The sequence below is a fragment of the Saimiri boliviensis genome, chromosome 7, assembly GCF_048565385.1.
Source record: "Saimiri boliviensis isolate mSaiBol1 chromosome 7, mSaiBol1.pri, whole genome shotgun sequence".
Classification (NCBI taxonomy): domain Eukaryota; kingdom Metazoa; phylum Chordata; class Mammalia; order Primates; family Cebidae; genus Saimiri; species Saimiri boliviensis.
Genome location: NC_133455.1, coordinates 69,250,089 through 69,265,415, shown reverse-complemented (window position 1 = coordinate 69,265,415; position 15,327 = coordinate 69,250,089). Strand labels below are relative to the sequence as shown.

General features: G+C 49.2%; 1 long non-coding RNA gene across 2 annotated transcripts; it reads left to right on the top strand.

Moving 5' to 3' along the window:
* Window positions 1-352: 352 nt before the first annotated feature.
* On the top strand, window positions 353-14,995 carry LOC141585122 (uncharacterized). 2 transcript variants are annotated; one of them, XR_012518448.1, is made up of 3 exons: window positions 353-943; window positions 7,475-7,754; window positions 14,680-14,995. It is a non-coding gene; the product is annotated as an uncharacterized LOC141585122 (long non-coding RNA). The 2 variants fall into 2 exon arrangements; XR_012518449.1 differs by lacking the exon at window positions 14,680-14,995 and adding an exon at window positions 13,991-14,035.
* The last annotated feature ends 332 nt before the right edge of the window (window positions 14,996-15,327 follow it).

Here is a 15,327-nt window from a genome sequence, read left to right as displayed (position 1 = left end):
CTGTAATCCCAGCCCTTCGGGAGGCTGAGGTGGGCAGATCACCAGAGGTCAGGAGTTTGAGACCAGCCTGACCAACACAGAGAAAAACCCCATCTCTACTAAAAATACAAAATTAGCTGGGTGGGGTGGTGCACACCTGTAGTCCCAGCTACTCGGGGAGGCTGAAGCACAAGAATCGCTTGAACCCGGGAGGCAGAGGTTGCAGTGAGTGATCACCCCATTGCAGTCCTGACTGGGCTACAAGCAAAACTCCATCTCAAAAACAAAAAACCCCAAAGATCTGGGTCTTACACCTCTTCCTTAATTTGGGCCCTGGAGTGTCAGCTCAATTTCTTTTTTTTTTTTTTTTTTTTTTTTGAGACGGAGTTTCGCTCTTGTTACCCAGGCTGGAGTGCAATGGTGCGATCTCGGCTCACCGCAACCTCCGCCTCCTGGGTTCAGGCAATTCTCCTGCCTCAGCCTCCCGAGTAGCTGGGATTACAGGCACGTGCCACCATGCCCAGCTAATTTTTTGTATTTTTAGTAGAGACGGGGTTTCACCATGTTGACCAGGATGGTCTCGATCTCTCGACCTCGTGATCCACCCGCCTCGGCCTCCCAAAGTGCTGAGATTACAGGCGTGAGCCACCGCGCCCGGCCCAGCTCAATTTCTGAAAGAGCATCGAGACTTGGAGAACACGGGCTTCTTTTTTGAGGATTACTGGTCTCTGACTTTCTACAAATAACCACAGGGTGGCGCAAGCCTGAGGAAATAAGAGAATGCAAAATGCATATTCTATTTCCTACTCTTTACTTCCTTAACTGGTTCAGTGTGTACCTTTCCCAGTTTTCATGCTCCTCTCTGCTCCTAATGGTTCAGAGAATACATATTAGCCTTCAGCAACCCAGGGATCCCTAGAAGAGTCATCTCATGGCTATTAGAATTGATGGAACATCACATCAAGTAAGTACAATCTAAATCAGGTTTGAAAATATGTGCATTTGTAAATGTATTTTATCTTTCTGATTTACTTCGCAAATACCAAAGAAAATACCAAATGGTTGTGGGTCAGGAACATGGTGTGAGGTCAGTTAGAAGTTAGATTAGGGGGGAAAAGTATGTGGATAATCAATAATTTATTGAGTAATATAAGCCTGATGTAGTCCTGAATCTAATGGAGATAGGCAGAAACTCACGGAAGAGAGAAGTGAGGAAGATGAAAGGGTCCCCAAACCAGACATCCTCCCTCTGAGATGCGACGCCTCTGGAGCTGAGTACTTGTTTCTACCATCTCTTACGTGCAATTCTCCCCTCTTATTTTCCTTTCTTGCTGAGTTATAGGGTCTCCCCAGTCTAATCTCGTAAAGTCTTAGGAAGACATCTGTAGGTTGGCTGGCTTAATGGTCCATGACCTCATAAACATGGGACAGGAGAGCCATTTGGTCCACTTCAGAGCCGACTCTTCTGGACATTATTTATTTCCTACCATGGAAGCCTGAGACTGCTTGCTCTCTTCCCTTTCCATCTCATTCTTGCTCTCTAAACATCATGTCACTTTGTCTCAGGCCCGCTGGAAGGCACAACTCCCGGGTTTTGACACCCATGCTCCTTTTCCTAAGCAACTATGTCTTGGTTTCGTTTCCCTTCAGTGAGAGGCTGTGTCTGCATGGCACTCATTCAGATGAGCTCATCATCGCTCATAACTTTCCTCCCAGGAATCCTGCCTTGGTGTGCTGGAGAAGTCAGGAACTGGGCAATTTTTTTTTTTTTTTTTTTTTTTTTTTTTTTTTTTTTGAGACGGAGTTTCACTCTTGTTACCCAGGCTGGAGTGCAATGGCGCGATCTCGGCTCACCGCAACCTCCGCCTCCTGGGTTCAGGCAATTCTCCTGCCTCAGCCTCCTGAGTAGCTGGGATTATAGGCACGCGCCACCATGCCCAGCTAATCTTTTGTATTTTTAGTAGAGACGGGGTTTCACCATGTTGACCAGGTTGGTCTCGATCTCTCGACCTTGTGATCCACCCGCCTCGGCCTCCCAAAGTGCTGGGATTACAGGCTTGAGCCACCGCGCCCGGCCCTTTTTTTTTTTTTTTTTTTTTTTAGACGGAGTTTCGCTCTTGTTACCCAGGCTGGAGTGCAATGGTGCGATCTCGGCTCACCACAACCTTCGCCTCCTGGGTTCAAGCAATTCTCCTGCCTCGGCCTCCCGAGTAGCTGGGACTACAGGCGTACGCCACCATGCCCAGCTAATTTTTGTATTTTTAGTAGAGACGGGGTTTCACCATGTTGACCAGAATAGTCTCGGTCTCTTGACCTAGTGATCCATCCGCCTCGGCCTCCCAAAGTGCTGGGATTACAGGCTTGAGCCACCGCGCCTGGCCTGGAACTGGGCAATTTTGCCTCTCCTTTTGTCTTCATTAAAGGGCATCAGAGCTTGTGAAATCAATGCAGCACTGGCAGCCTGGAGAAAATGGAGGACACTGTGTGGGAATCCCCTTCACTGGATCACTGAGCACAGAGTTCTGTTTTTTGGTGTGTGTTTCTGTTTTTTTTTTTTTTTTTTTTTTTTTTTTTTTTTTTGAGACAGAGTCTAGCTCTGTGGCCCAGGCTGGAGCACAGTGGTGTGATCTGGACTCACTGCAACCTCCGCCTCCCAGGTTCAAGCAGTTCTCCTTGCCTCAGCCTCCCGAGTAGCTGGGACTACAGGTGCCCACCACCACGCCTGGCTAATTTTTTTGTTTTGAGACGGAGTCTTGCTCTTGTCTCCCAGGCTGGAGTGCAATGTCACGATCTCTGCTCTCTGCAACCTCCTCCTCCCGGGTTCAGTCAATTCTCCTGCCTCAGCCTCCCGAGTAGCTAGGAATACAGGCGCCTGTCACCACACCTAGCTAATTTTTTTTTTTTTTTTTTTTGAGACAGAGTTTCACTCTGAACCTCCGCCTCCTGGGTTCAGGCAATTCTCCTGCCTCAGCCTCCTGAGTAGCTGGGATTACAGGCACGTGCCACCACGCCCAGCTAATTTTTTGTATTTTTAGTAGAGACGGGCTTTCACCATGTTGACCAGGATGGTCTCGATCTCTTGACCTCGTGATCCACCCGCCTCGGCCTCCCAAAGTGCTGGGATTACAGGCTTGAGCCACCGCGTCCGGCACACCTAGCTAATTTTTATATTTTTATGCCTGCTTTGGCCTCCCGAAGTGCTGGGATTACAGGCATGAGCCACTGCATGTGGCCTAATTTTTAAATTTTTAGTAGAGATGGGGTTGCACCATGTTAGCCAGGCTGGTCTGGAACTCCTGACCTCAAGCGATTGGCCCGCCGTGGCCTCCCAAAGTGCTGGGATTACAGGCGTTAGCCACAGCACCTGGCCTGAGCACACAGTTCTAAATTGCTCTGTTAGAGTCAGCAGCCCTCAGCCTCGGCTCTTTGGAGTTAAGTGTGAGCTGGGGGTGAGAGCCCATTCTATCCTGTGGACACACCAAGGTGCTCCCCAAGCCTTGAGAGTGACCTGTGCATGCATGTTGGCGAACACGAAGACAAGGTGAGAGCTGGGGGCCAAATGGTGTGTGTGGGCATGCCACACAGGCATTGTGGGGTTCCGTTGTTCAGGCCAAGATGAGGCAGTAGCCACTGTGAGAATGCCCCAACAACTCACCTGCTTGAAGTCACAGACAACATGAAGACAGATGAAGGGAAGGATCTGATTCTTGGCTCCTTGGCCTTTTTTCCTCTTCCTGCTGCTCTCCTGCTTTCCCCGCCCCCTCCCCAGCTGTAACATCTTGCTTTCCAGGTGCTGGCTTCCTCCTCTCTCTTAGCTTCTGCCTTTGTGAGGCTGTATTTTTTATGGTTTCTCCCCTTTGTCTACTATATTGTGTGTATTTTTCTCTTTGTCTTCTTTTCTTCCTTTCCTAGTCTCTCCACCTCGTGTTCTCAATATCTCCTTTAAATTGGATAAACAACCTCAATTTGGACATTTAATTTTAACCCTATCAAATTATTATTTTTCTTATAACAATCCGGGACTCTTTATGAGCTCTTTCTGCCCCATGCTGCCTCTGGAAACAGGTGCTTCTGTTTGTGTATAATGTGATACCCCCTCCCACACGGGGAGAGGTGATGCTGGCTCAATAGCCTTATGCCTCCTCTCAGCAAAGCATTGTTTGATGATTTGGTTATGAGCCAAGGAGGGAGGAGGAGATGCTGAGAATTGAGCTTGCTGATATATTTGGGGGCTGCTGAGATGAAAAGGTTTAGGGTTATTATGGTACCCTTTCCTTTTCATTTCTCTTTATGCTGCTGCTATCTTCTGGAGAAGGGAGCTGGTGGGGAGCTGAGGTATTGACCACAGCTGCTGCAGCTTATGAAATTCTGCTTCTTACAAAATTAGCTGGGCGAGGTGGTGCATGCCTGTAATCCTAGCTACTGGGGAGGCTGAGGCAGGAGAATCGCTTGAACCCGGGAGGCAGAGGTTGCACTGAGCCGAGATCGCGCTATTGCCCTCCAGCCTGGGTAACAAGAGTGAAACTCCATGTCAAAAAAAAAAGAAAAAAAAGAAAGAAATTCTGCTTCTACATCTGCAGCAAGGGTAGGAGTAGGAATAGGGGGTGGAGATGGGGATAGGGTAGAAGGGCAGGTAAACTAGGGCTCTTGCTTTGCCGTGTACGAATGAAAGGGACGGGCCATTCCTTCAGCCTGTTTCCCACACCATGCAGCACGTACTTATGCAGCCCGTTTCCCCTTTGCTTCTCCCCACTCCACTCTACACTCAAATCGTCTGCTTCTGTATGTTTCAGCGATTCCTGGCAGGAGCCAGGACAGCCCAGCTCCTAGAGACCTGGGCCTGTCGTCTGTCACATTCCCCCCTTGCCCTAGTTCCTGCCTTACCCTTCTAGTCGTGTCTGCATACGGAGCTGGAGACCGAAGATGAGGCTACCACAGTGCTTCCAGGAGAAAGCAGGCTTGGGGCTCCCTGCTGCTCAAGGGTGTGGTGCAGCCACAGGTTCCGCTTCTAGAGCAGGTCACAGGATGCTTCCTCCCTCTGTGTTTTTTCTGTCCTTTTAATTTCCCTCTCCCTGCCCTTTTCATGGTTCCTTGTCCTTTCTAGTTACCGTATTTTCCTTTTTATAATCTTCTTAGTTCTTCTTTCCCCATTTTCCTCTCACTGTTTTTTTGAGACAGAGTCTCGCTCTTGTCGCCCCAGCTGGAGTGCACTGGTGCGATATGGGTTCACCGCAACCTCCGCCTCCCAGGTTCAGGCGATTCTCCTGCCTCAGCTTCCCAAGCAGCTGGGATTACAGGCACGTGCCACCACGCCCAGCTAATTTTTGTGTTTTTGGTACAGACGGGTTCTCACCATGCTGGCCAGGCTGGTCTCAAACTCCTGACCTTGTGATCTGCCCACCTCAGCCTCCCAAAGTGCTGAGATTACAGGCGTGAGCCACTGCACCTGGCTCCCATTTTTTATTTTTGTGTTTCAGAGAGTAGGGAGCTAATAAGGGGGATTGAGAGAAAGGTTTGAGAGAAATAGAAAGGTGTAGATGGTTTCTCCTCATTTCTTCTGGCAATGTGGGGAAGGGGAAACTACCATCTTTCTCTTCCTGAGGACTGAGCATCTCTCCATCCCCAGCACTCCTGATTGTCTCAGCAATGATGTCTAAAACCTGGGATTTGTTACCCTGAAAAATAGTTTCAATTCTTTTTTTTTTCCTCTGTGATTACATATTTGTGAGAGAGAACACAGTTATCTGTGTGGTATATTTCTGTTAAAAATTTAAAGATAATCACTTTTGAGAATTTTATAACCCTCCTTGACATGATTGGAGCATCTGGGTGTTGCAACAAGACTGGAAATTACTGATCTCTAGTGTCTCACTAAACCAGTTGGGTCCTTATTTCTGTCTGAAATTTTTGCTGCCTTATTTAGCATGGGAATGAGAACTTTCTTTGGGGATCTCCTACTGTCTCATTCATCAGCCTAACGGATCATGGGGCAGGTAGAAACCATTTTCCTGATTCCTCTCCCCACCAGCCCCACCACCCTCTGCCCAACCCTGCAGAAGACAGGCCCAGCCTGCCTGTAGAGGGAGGTGAAGAACAGTGCCTGGGCTCAGAGATTGGATCTCTCATCCCCACCCTTTGCGTTTCCCCATATTTCTTTCACTCAAAACAGAGAAGAGGGGTGGTTGGAGACCCAGCCTATAAGCTTGGATAGAGGAGGTGGAAGAGAGAGAGGCACAAGGTCATCCCTGTGAAAAACAGGAGACTGCAGAGTAAAATGAAGAATAGCCAGGGATGGTGGCTCAAGCCTCTAATCCCAGAACTTTGCGAAGCGGAGGCAAGAGGATTGCTTGTGTCCAGGGGTTCGAGAGTACACTGAGCTATGATGGCACCACTGCAGTCGGCCTAGGCGACAAGAGCAAGACCCTGTCTCCAAAAAAAAAAAAAAAAAAAAAAAAAAAAAAAAAAAAGAGTGGAGATGAAGGAGTTGGCAAAAATAGATGTTGTGCAGGAGACATGTATGCACCAAAACACAGATGCTACGAATGTAGAAGCTCAGGAGAGGGGCAAGTGAGGCCCTCTGAGGCTGTGTGTCCTCTGCCTCCAGGTGGCATCTTCTTCACTCAGATGAACGGATGGCTGGAGCTTTACTTCTAAAGAGCTCTGGGTGATAAATCAACTTAGCATCCACTCTCATGTGTTCTGAGTTAGAACAATTTTTGCTCTGGACTGTATCAACTTCCTGAAAATCTGAAAAATATTTGGATTCTTTCTGCATCCTGATTGACTTCAATTTTTACCTGGTATGGGGGAGTTCCCAGGAAGGGAGTGAGAAGGGGATATGTATAAAGGAGGGAAGTTGAGGGGTTGGCAGTGCAGGTAGCTGCAGGTAAGGATACCCCAATCCTCATTAGAGATCTCAGTTGAATAAGTGTTGCCGTCTTCAAAGAAGAGATGGGGCCGGGCGCGGTGGCTCAAGCCTGTAATCCCAGCACTTTGGGAGGCCGAGGTGGGTGGATCACGAGGTCAAGAGATCGAGACCATCCTGGTCAACGTGGTGAAACCCTGTCTCTACTAAAAATACAAAAAAATCAACTGGGCATGGTGGTGCGTGCCTGTAATCCTAGCTACTCAGGAGGCTGAGGCAGGAGAATTGCCTGAACCCAGGAGGCGGAGGTCACGGTGAGCCGAGATCGCGCCATTGCACTCCAGCCTGGGTAACAAGAGCGAAACTCCGTCTCAAAAAAAAAAAAAAAAAAAAAGAAGAGATGGGACAAACAGCTCCCTTTACTCCACAAAGAAATGGCAGGTCTGTGTGTATATGAGTTGGAAGGCTACATTCATTTGAATATAACTCTCTGAATACATTTTTGTCATTATTTGAATGTATTAAATTTCACTGAGTCCAAATTGAGTCACTTTGATGGAGGGGAAGTAATGGCCTGAATAATTCAAGGCAGTAGATAATCCCCAAATCATTTATGAATATGATTGAAAGGTGCTTGGAAGGGGCTTTGGAAGGTGCTTTGTGGACTTCTCTGGGCCAAAAGGAAGAAATGAATGGAGGCAAATGAAAAGCTACTCTTAGACCTGCACAGAATAGCTGTACCCCATGCTATTGGAAGAGCAACAAGCAGCTTGGAAGTCTGAGGGCACAGAGAGAGCAGCAGTTATGTATGGATTGAGAGAAGCTGGGTAACGAGCTTACAACTGGCATCACTCCCGAAGCAACCAATATACCAGCTTGGAATGGCCCAGGCTCCGGGCAAAATCCGCAGGTAAGAATTTAAGTCTGGCTTTGTTATTCACGGGCTGAGTAATATTGGCTGCATTAATTCCCCTCTCTGGGTATCAGTTTCCTAAAGGGACTCAGTTCAAATATGGGATAATGATTTAAAGTACTTTATCTTTTTATTGTAATCATAGCAAAAACATTGATAAAACTAACACTGGAAAAACTATAATCCTATCATGTTAATATAACATGCTTTTACATTTGTGTGCTTGACTAGATTTTTGTCCATGTGAAACAAAATCCTGTTTTTACATAGTGTATGTACCATTTTGTATTATTATTTTCTGAGAGACGGTCTCTGTCTCTCAGGCTGGAGTGCAGTGGCATGATCACAGCTCAGTGCAGCCTCGACCTCCCAGACTCAAGTGATCTTTCCACACCCTGGGCTAAGCCTCCCTCTCCCTCCCAAGTAGCTAGGACTACAGACCACGTGCCACCATGTCCTGCTTTTTTTTTTTTTTTTTTTTTGAGATGGAGTTTCGCTCTTGTTACCCAGGCTGGAGTGCAATGGCGCGATCTCGGCTCACCGCAACCTCCGCCTCCTGGGCTCAGGCAATTCTCCTGCCTCAGCCTCCTAAGTAGCTGGGATTACAGGGACACGCCACCATGCCCAGCTAATTTTTTGCACCTTTTAGTAGAGACGGGGTTTCACCATGTTGACCAGGATGGTCTCGATCTCTCGACCTCGTGATCCACCCGCCTCGGCCTCCCAAAGTGCTGGGATTACAGGCTTGAGCCACCGCGCCCGGCCTTTTTTTTTTTTTTTTAAGTCCGGAGTCTTACTCTGTTGCCCAGTGTAGAGGGCAGTGGTGTGATCTCAACTCACTGCAACCTCCTCCTCCCAGGTTCAGGTGATTCTCCTGCCTCAGTCTCCCAAGTAGCTGGGATTACAGGTGTGCTCCACCATTGCCAGCTAATTTTTGTATTTTTTTAAAGTAGGGATGGGGTTCCACCGTGTTGGTCAGGCTGGTCTCGAACTCCTGACCTAATGATCCACCCGCCTCGGCCTCTCAAGGTGCTGGGATTACAGGCTCCAGCCACCAGGCCTGGCTTTTTTTTTTCCCCCAAAGAGATGGGGCCTCCCTGTGTTGCCCAGGCTGGCTTGGAACTCCTGAGCTCAAGAGATCTTCCTGCCTGGGCCAAAGTGTTGGGATTATAGGCATGAGCCACCGTGCCCATCCCTATTTTGTATTTTCTTTCACTTAACATAAAAAAACGGTTCTGGGTCAGGCACAGTGCCTCATGCCTGTAATCCCAACGCTTTGGGAGGCTGAGGCAGGAGGATCGTTTGAGCCCAGGAGTTTGAGACCAGCCCGGGCAACAGAGCGAGACCCCGTCTCTACAAAGAACACAAAATTTACCAGAATACTGTGGCACGTGCCTGTAGTCCCAGCTACTCAGAGGGCTGAGGTAGGAGAATCACTTGAACCCAGGAGGTTTGGGTACCGCTGTACTAAGCCTTGGTCATACCACTGCACTCTAACTTGGAGAACAGAGTGAGACCCTTTCTCTCTCTCTCTCTCAAAAAACAAACAAACAAAAAAATCAATGTACTGTGTATGGATTCTACCAGGATCCATGGTCTGGAGGGCCCCCTAGCCATTTCATGTTAGTCTCATACCTTTGAAATGGTGGTTCCAGTATCGCATTCTCAGTCCTTGTTCTCATCCCACTTTGTTCCCCTCTTCTAGAATAGCTTATATACTTTCATTATTTCAGCCATTACGTATGGACTTACGACACCCCAAACCGGCATCTCTGGGTCTCCACTGTGTCGCTGTTCTCTCTCTATCCACCTCCTCCTGAGAATCCTGGAAACTCCTCAAATGTAGACCCTTCAAAGTCTGCCCCAGGCCTGCCTTTACTGCATTTTCCTCCACTTCTATTCTTATCTCTCTCAGCATTTCACAGAACTATGCTGCAAGCCCCAAGAAGCTGGTCTCTTAGATTTCAATGGCTCTGGCCCCCACAGTCCACTCTGCATATTTTGGCTTCTTCCTCCCTGATGCCTTCATGGGTTCCTCCAAGCAAAATTACTCATTCCCTCTTTGGTGCCTTCACAACCTCTTATGCCTCATCTGTATTATAAAATAAGCTGTGAATTCCTGTGGACAGAGTCCATTTCTCCTTTATCTCTGGATCTCCAATTCCTCGCTCAGCGTGTAGCACACCGAAGATGCTTATGAAATATTTGTAGGATGACTCAATGGTCAAGTCATGGTTCCTACTTGCTTCATTTTCACCAATGCTGTCTTTGTTACCACTGATCAGTACCCTTCCTGTTATCACCATTAACTTGGTCATGGTCACATTCCCTTCGTGGCCACTATTATACACTCCATTGACCACACCAGCTCATCATTTACAGCAACCCAAAACAAAACCTTTATTAAACATCTGTTCCCAGAGGATAGTATGCCAAGAGCTCCCGGTGCAGTCACATGTCATCCTGCCCTCCAGAGCCCATAGTCTAAGGCAGGCGGCCCCAAACGTTTTACACAGGGGGCCAGTTCACTGTCCCTCAGACCGTTGGAGGGCCGCCACATGCTGTGCTCCTCTCACTGACCACCAATGAAAGAGGTGCCCCTTCCTGAAGTGCGGCAGTGGGTCAGATAAATGGCCTCAGGGGACCGCATGCGGCACGCGGGCCGTAGTTTGGGGACACCTGGTCTAAGACATAGTTTGTGCTGGGAAACGGTCATTATAGACTTTCGGAAGGATGAACAGTGAACAAGAAAGTAAAAATTATGTAAAAAAATGACATGAGGGCCAGGTATGGTGGCTCCTGCCTATCATCTCAGCAATTTGGGAGGCTGTGTGGGAAGACTGCTTGAGGCCAGGAGTTTGAGATCAGCCTGGGCAACATAGCAAGACATCTTTACAAAAAATTAAAAAAATTAGCCGGTCGTGGTGGTGCACACCTATAGTCCTAACTACTTGGGAGAATGAGGCGAGAGGATCACTTGAGCTCAAAAGGTCGAGGTTGTAGTGAGCCCAGATCACACCACTGCACTCCAGACTGGGTGTCCGTCTGCCCCCCTGCTCCACCAAAAAAGACAGACATGATGTGACATTTAGAGAGACACCATGGAATCCACAGCCCTCTCACCTTCCACTTGGACCTGTCTCCATCATTACCAACAGTGTGAAACTCACCAAAAACACTAATAATGGCTAGTAAGACCTTACTGCCCAGACTTTCTGGCCAGTCCCAGCCCCAGCCCCAGCTCCACAGCCTTCCCTTCTGCCTTCCTGCTTTCCCATGGGACTGTCTTAGTCTAGATATCCTTATCAGTGAGTCTGATTGCAGCAGTAAGATTGCACAGTATGCCCCTTGAAGCACCAGAAGTTTTTGGTTTCTGAGTTTGGAATCTCCAAAAGGTGGTTCATAAATCACTTATGCCCTCGTGGTGCCTCACGCCTGGGAGGGGAAGCACAGATGACAGAGGGAGTAATTGGAGAGAGGCGATGGAGAGCTGTTGCTCATGGCGGTAGTTACACCTCTGTAACTCAGCTCTTGTTCTCATCCCACTTCCCTGATGAGAGGACAGGATTTCTAGAGGGTGAGAAGGATGGGAAGTAACCAAGCCCCAGAGGAAAATGGGGAGAGAAAATATAAGTAGAGCCAGGCATGGTGGTTCACGCCTGTAATCCAAGCACTTTGGAGGCCAAGGCGGGCGGATCACCTGAGGTCGGGAGTTCAAGACCAGCCTGACCAACATGGTGAAACCCCGTCTTTAAAAAATAATAATAAAATAGCCGGGCGTGGTGGCTCACGCCTGTAATCCCAGCACTTTGGGAGGCCGAGGTGGGTGGATCATGAGGTCAAGAGATCGAGACCATCCTGGTCAACATAGTGAAACCCCGTCTCTACTAAAATACAAAAAATTAGCTGGGCATGGTGGCACGTGCCTGTAATCCCAGCTACTCAGGAGGCTGAGGCAGGAGAATTGCCTGAACCCAGGAGGTGGAGGTTGCGGTGAGCCGAGATCGCGCCATTGCACTCCAGCCTTGGTAACAAGGGCGAAACTCCGTCTCAAAAAAAAAAAAAAAAAAAAAAATAATAATAATAATAATAATAAATAAATAAAAAGAAAATGTAAGTAGAAAGAGTGGGTGCATAAAAGGAGAGGAAAAGAAAAGGCAGTACAAAGGCAGGTATGGGAAGCAGTGACAGAAAAGGCGCTATGAGAGGAGGAGCCACCTGCGTGTGTCCAGGCATCTCCTGGGCACCACAGTGTGAATGAAAGGTGAGAAAAGACGCTCAGCAGGAAATTCACAAAGCCCTCCTGTCTGTGCGATGGGAAGTGGGAAGGCTGGGGATTCCAAAGGTGCCCAGCGTCTTGGATATCACACTCACACTAGCCTCCTGTAAGGTAATTGAGTTTTCGGTTGTTTCACTCAGAAAAGATGCATGGCGGGAGTGGGAGCCTTATATGATCAGTTCCCTCAGTGTTGGGCACACCCATGAGTGATTTGAAGCTGGATCCAGACTCTATCTCTTGGTGTGGTAGGACTTGGTGCATGTAGGCAAGGGGATTTAGGGTTAAGGGTGATCGATCTTTGTCATAGTTGAAGGATTTAAGAAGAGACTGGAAATAGGGCTAGCATGAGGGAGTCTCTGGCCTGAGCAGGGATAGGGTGAAGCCTGGGCAGAGAGGGAACAACATTGGATCAAACAAGCAGAGAGCAAAGTGGAGCTTTCCATGCAATGAATGCGTGTATATCTCACAACTCTTGAGAGGAGATGGAGCCCAGGAGAAGGCTCTGACCAGCCCAAGACGTCACAGCTGTCCCTAGGCCTAGAACCCAGGTCTGTCTGCCTGAGAACCCCCAACGGTGTTCTGTTCTCAGAAGGTTTGGCTGTGCCCCTCCCAATCCTGGGTTGCCCACTTAGGGCATAATTGACCACAATTAAGAGCAAGCTGGACAGTTAGGAGGCCTGGACACTTGTGTGTTTGTGTGTGTGTGTGTGTGTGTGTGTGTGTGTGTGTCGAGATCGAGTCTTGCTCTGTTGCCCAGGTTGGAATGCAGTGGCGCAATCTTGCCTCACTGCAACCCCTGCCTCCTGCGTTCAAGTGATTCTCCTGCCTCAGCCTCCCCAGTAGCTGGGATTACGGATGTGTACAACTATGCCCAATTAATGTTTGTATTTTTAGTAGAGACAGGGTTTCACCATGTTGGCCAGGCTGATCTCAAACGCCTGACCTCAAGGGAACCACCGGCCTTGGCCTCCCAAAGTGCTGGAATTACGGGTGTGTGCCACCGTGCTCTGCTGGACGTTTGTTAGGAATTGGCCAAGGGAACACAAAACCACAGAAGACAGGAAGCACTGGGGGAGGGGTGGTTTGCACACCAAGATTTGTGTGGGAAAAGATGCTGGGGACAGGGGAGGGATGTTCAGACTAGGGCTCAATACTCAGCAAAGTCCAGAAACATCCTTGCTTCTAGCCCCTTCAGGCAGCCTGAGGTGATTTGGGGGGTTTGTGCTGCCCCCTGGTAGCCACTGTGGGAATAGCACTGAGGACCATGCTGAGCTGATGAACCGGTGTGAACCCCATCCTACGGGATGAATTCTTGCTGCCTCATACCTTCTTGCAGAGTGCATACTGGTGACATTCCTTAAGCCTCTTGGTGTGGATTGTTAGTGCAGGTGCCCTCCTTCCTGTGGAGTGAGGAAGTGAGATAGAAACTGGTGTCGTCTGTCTGGAATCTCAAAACATGTAGTAAGCATTTTATGTACCATTTCAGTAGTCACTGCTATTCCCGTTTTACAGTGAGGAAACAGCCTTCGAGGGGGGCAGTTACCAAGGTCGTGCCGTGCCTCTTGGCTTGGAGTCCAGTGCTTTTCCACGGCATCAGCTCTCCACTCATAATCCCCCTAGCTTTTCACCCCTCTCAATCTTGGGCCAAGATGCATAAGGACCCAAAAAGTATCAAGAGGAGGGCCACCCCATGGGCTCACAGATGCCATCCAGGTAAAGGCTGCTAGGGACCAGCAGATCCCTGGGTATCTGTGTGTGCCTGAAATAATCAAGGCCTCGCTCATTTATTCAGTATTTGAGTATCTCCTGGGCTTCAGACTTTGTGCCCAGAAGTAGGATACAGCAAAGAACAGACCTGTTCTCTGTCTTAAGTGAGAGAGCTCACAATTTGGTAAGTGCAACTGACCAAATGTTTTTCAAGTAAGTGCTAATATGTCTTTATCAATTGCCACAGGTGAGGGGAATCGGGGGAGGTCTTTCCAAAGGAAAGAACATCTGAGCACTGATTTTCTTTTCTTTTCTTTTCTTTTTTTTTTTTTGAGACGGAGTTTCGCTCTTGTTACCCAGGCTGGAGTGCAATGGCGCGGTCTCGGCTCACCGCAACCTCCGCCTCCTGGGTTCAGGCAATTCTCCTGCCTCAGCCTCCTGAGTAGCTGGGATTACAGGCACGCGCCACCATGCCCAGCTAATTTTTTGTATTTTTAGTAGAGACGGGGTTTCACCATGTTGACCAGGGTGGTCTCGATCTCTTGACCTCGTGATCCGCCCGCCTCGGCCTCCCAAAGTGCTGAGATTAGAGGCTTGAGCCACCGCGCCCGGCTGAGCACTGATTTTCAAAGAACGTGTCTGTCAAGCAGATAAGAGGGCAGAAGAGAAGTCCAGGTGAAAGCAAGGTGCAGGTAAGTCCAGGCACAGTGAGAGAGCTCATGAGGAGCTTGGGGACCCTCGTAGGTTTGTGAAACTGAAGCGCTGAGTCTGGCCATGATGCACAAGATAAGGCGAGAGAAGGGGGATGCTGACAGAATGTGAGGGGCTTTCTTTGGCAAGGGTGAACAGTGTAAGTTTTATTCTGCAAGCCTGGGAGTCCAGAGTTTTCAGCTGTTGACCCTCATTAGACTAGTTTTTTTTTTTTTTTTTTTTTAGCAAGGTAACCCCGGAGGCAGGACTACCACCTAGGAGGCCATGCATCAATCCCGGGAGGAAAATCCCCACCAGAAGCCCCTGCGCCAAGGCGTCAGGAAAAGATGAGCACATTCAGGAGACATTGACCAAGTCCAGTCCAAGAGAATGGAGGAACCAGCATCTGGGGTTGCAGGCTTGGCCTGCGCCAGTGCGAGACACATATGCCCAGAAGGTGGCGCGAGCCGGGGAGGCGGGTCGAAGCAGGACCGCTCCCGCGGTTGGTCAGGGAGGCGTGAGAACGCGCCAGCACCCGGGGCGTGAACAGCCGCGGCGGAGGCGCGCAGGGAGAACGCCCGCCCCGCGTGGGGCCTGCTCCCCTGGAGCCGCCCGCCATGAATTGATGGCCCCAAACCGAATGCAGCTGTGCGCAGCTGGGTATGCAAATACATGCAAATCCGCGCCGCCCGGCCTAGGCCAGGTTGCGAGCGGAGTCAAAGGGTGGGGGAAGGGGCGCAGCTTTGTTACTGCCCTTCTGCTCCCAGAGGAGTTCGGACGCGGTGCGGGAGAGGATGCCGGGGGAGGAAGTACGTCTTCCCCGTCCTGACCGTCCTGCCTCAGTACCGTGACCATCGGGACAAACATGGGCTCCCTTCATGTCCCCAATGACCT